This window comes from Leptonychotes weddellii, chromosome 10 (genome assembly GCF_054177405.1).
Source record: "Leptonychotes weddellii isolate Sample4059 chromosome 10, ASM5417740v2, whole genome shotgun sequence".
NCBI lineage: Eukaryota > Metazoa > Chordata > Mammalia > Carnivora > Phocidae > Leptonychotes > Leptonychotes weddellii.
In genome coordinates, this window is record NC_138378.1 from 59,352,750 (window position 1) to 59,356,263 (window position 3,514).

A 3,514-nucleotide genomic window follows, 5' to 3' on the forward strand; every position below is an offset into this window, starting at 1 on the left:
ATATTTTTCCGAAATTTTAAAAGATCATACATATTTTAACATCAGGATATGCTACCATAACTTTTTCGCTATTTCTAATTGCCAGTCATACTCTTTCTAAGCTTTCACATTATTAATAATAAGTAATAAAGAACCTTGGAATTACTTTCACTTTTAAAAATCAGAATTGCCAGTCATAAAATATGCTTTTAAAAATCATTGCTACAAATTCTCTTATGTTTTCCTAAAGCCTGTATCAATTTACTTTTAACCCACCGTTAAAATGTACAGTCTAATTTAGTATTTGCCAATATTTGACATTTCACTATGACAAAGTCTTAGAAGTTAAAAGGCTGACTTTAATTCCATCTCTTCTTATTCATAGTTGCAGGAAATGTCATTCTTCCTGGTTAAGTCACCAGGAAAAAAATAAACTGCCTAAACACTATTTTTTTTTAAAGACTTTATTTATTTATTTGGGGGAGAGAGAACACAAGCAGGGGAAGCAGCAGAGGGAGAGGGAGAAATAGGCCCCACGCTGAGCAGGGAGCTGTATGTGGGGCTCAGTTCCAGGACCCTGAGACCATGACCCCAGCTGAAGGCAGAAGTTTAACCAACTGAGCCACCCAGGCACTTCAACCTAAACACTATTTTACTTATTTTAGAGTATTATAAAAACAATGCCATATTTTACATAGTCTTCTAAAACTCAGTTCTTGGCTTAAACTACTTCTAGTTTCACCCATATAGATGTATGTACCTGTCGTTCATTGACTTTTCACTGTATAATATTCCACTGTATAAATATACAATTTATTTATTGATTCTTCAGCACGGGAATATGTGAGCTATTATCAATTCTTCATCATTACCTCTAATGCTATGAACATTCTTTTTTTTCTTCAATGATAAATTCATTTATTTTCCTGAATTTAGTTTGCTGTGTGCGGTTCCCTGCGAAGATAGGGCAACCACACAATGTCCTTGAGGCCCCAGTCGCAGACCTCAGTATTATCCATAGGCAGCAGAATACATCAGAGGTCCAAGAGATATCTTCCAACCTAGGCCAGGTATTTTGGTTTCAAATAGTCACCCAGCTCCTCTATACAGGCCCAGAAAGATGGTCCTTCTTCCCCACCTAGGAAAAGTTGATAGCAGTGCTTTGAAGAATACTTTGACCCTGAGGCTCCTCTGTCACCATTGCCTGAGGGAGCTTGAACTGGTAGTGGCCACAGTGTACAAATCCCAGGAACTTGGCTTCCATGTCATTTTCTCGGAGCGCCACCACGGTTTGCTCAGCTGTTCCTCAGAGGGTCTCCTCAGGCTGCCATTCTGCCTGTGGGAGTATCCAAACATGCTGGCCTCCAAGCTTCTCTTTGACCAACACAACAAGGTTCCTGTCTAGCTTCTGGTGCAGTGGTCATTCTTCTTATTGGCTTCTCAATAATGCAAGCTACAAGTCAGCTTTCTTCTTTGCCAGTTACTGGGCTTCATCCAAAGCACAAAGCTCAAGGTCTGAATACCTAATTCTACCTCCATCTGCTGTGATAGAGCCGCAATATCTGAGGCCAGTGGTGGTCACTGCAGGCACAACCTGCCCAACAGGCACCTTAGGACCCGCTGCTCCAGAGTGTGGCCACAAGAACCCAGGCAACTGGCCCAGAGCCCCTTGATGCACTGCCAGTGTTCGCCACCCCTTAACCGTCTGCCTTATGGCTGCTGCCCTTTGTCTGCCCTCTCCTGCTATTCACGTTCTTGTACATGTTTCCCGATGCACACGTGCAAAAATTTCCCCAGGGTAAATAAATGGAATTATTTGGTTACAGCATGGTACTCTTGAGAAGAGGCAGTTTAAAATAATTATGTTCATAGAACTAGGTACTCAGAACTTTCTTCATTGCTATATTTAAGTCAAGAGGACAAGAAACTTGGTTCAAAAACAAAAAACAAAAAACCATTATCTAGGTTCCAACTAGTTCTCTTTTACTTTGGATTTTGTTCCTAAATTTTATTTCATGTCATCAGAGCCTAGTTGTAACGTATGTTCTGGACCATGACTTTAAAACATACTCCAGGATGTCATCTTAGCATAGCAGTAGAACAACCTAGGAGAAACACTTTGCAATGACCTGTCCATGGGTTTTCTGAAGCAGAAAGAGTAGGTGTGATTTCATCATTGATTATAAATATTTATTGAACATTCCCATGGTGTTGGAACTTGGACTCAGGGAACAGTAAGATGAATGAAAATGAGAAAGGTGAGGTCTGGAAATCCCAGCGGGTCCACAAGGTGGTGCAAGTGCCAGTTGTGAGAACATGTAATCAAACAAAGGAGTCAACTGTTTCAGAGAGGGTGCTCAGGAATAAGTGACCATACGAGGGATTGAGGACAAGGTAGTTCCTAAATTGCACAAGCAGAATAGCAACACCATTCATCAACAGACTAACCTGGCAAAGATCTAGAGCAACTTGCTATTCAGGCAAGGTAGACAAATCAAGGGGAACTCATTTGGAGGACAACTTAAAGAAAACCACAGAGCCATGTGTGCATATTATAAAAACTTACAAACAGGTCTTATGAGTGTGATGAGATGAAGAAAATTTTATTCATAAAAGTGCTTCTTAGGGAGAATACTGTATTTACTTGAAAGGCAAGCAGCAACAACTATTCTTAGGATAAAAAACTCAGACACTAAAGGCATCAATAATGGCCAAGATTTTACAGAAAGGGATTTTACCAGAGATATGAGAGACAGAGAGAGAGAGAAGTTGACAGAAGAAAGTAGGTAAGGAAGGAGAACAGATTACAGGACTAAATTAAAAATCCTTTCTACCACTGCTGCTATATATCTTTAGCAAAAACATTCCCATGAAGTATACATGTGGGTAGATTTTTAAATCAAATCTAGTAAAGGCTGAATTTCAAATTTAGGTGGAGGCAGGGTGGAACCAAGATAGGATACAAAGATGGGAAAGCTGGAAATGCACGTAACCCAGGGAAAATAAGTAGGGATCTTTAAACTACCACAGGAATAACTTTGGTCTACTGTGAACTGTGGAAATCGTATGCAAATGGATTCACTTAGATCTACAAGGAGTTAGAAGCTCTTAGCTAACTCCTGCTTTGCATAGGGAACCTGCAAGAACCCCAATCCTACCTGCCAGCTGAAATGCTGAGATTAATACAGGGCCCTTGGCAAGACTTATGTTAGACTGCTCTGATGAACAGTCTAAACCTAAAGTTTCTCATGTACCCCACACTTGGATTCCAAATTTTCTACAGGGCCAGTAGTTGATTTGAGCTCATAGGGGTAGAGTGGACTGGGTGATTATGTTACAGTGAAAATACCTCAGGCAAGGGATCCAATACATAGCACACACACCTCACGATGGACATGTGGAATCAGTATAAATGCCAAAAACCGCCTAAAAAGACAGCCCGTACTGAAAACTGTAGTTGCCTACGTATATAGAATATGGATTGTTTTGAAGGTTAGCCTCATGAGGTTTTGAAATAGTTTGCCTATTTTTTTTT

General features: G+C 40.2%; 1 pseudogene; it reads right to left on the reverse strand.

Annotated features, from left to right (window-relative positions):
- Window positions 1-784: 784 nt before the first annotated feature.
- The window catches only part of LOC115942014 (large ribosomal subunit protein mL46 pseudogene), a 5,200-nt pseudogene continuing 2,470 nt past the window's right edge, over window positions 785-3,514 (reverse strand).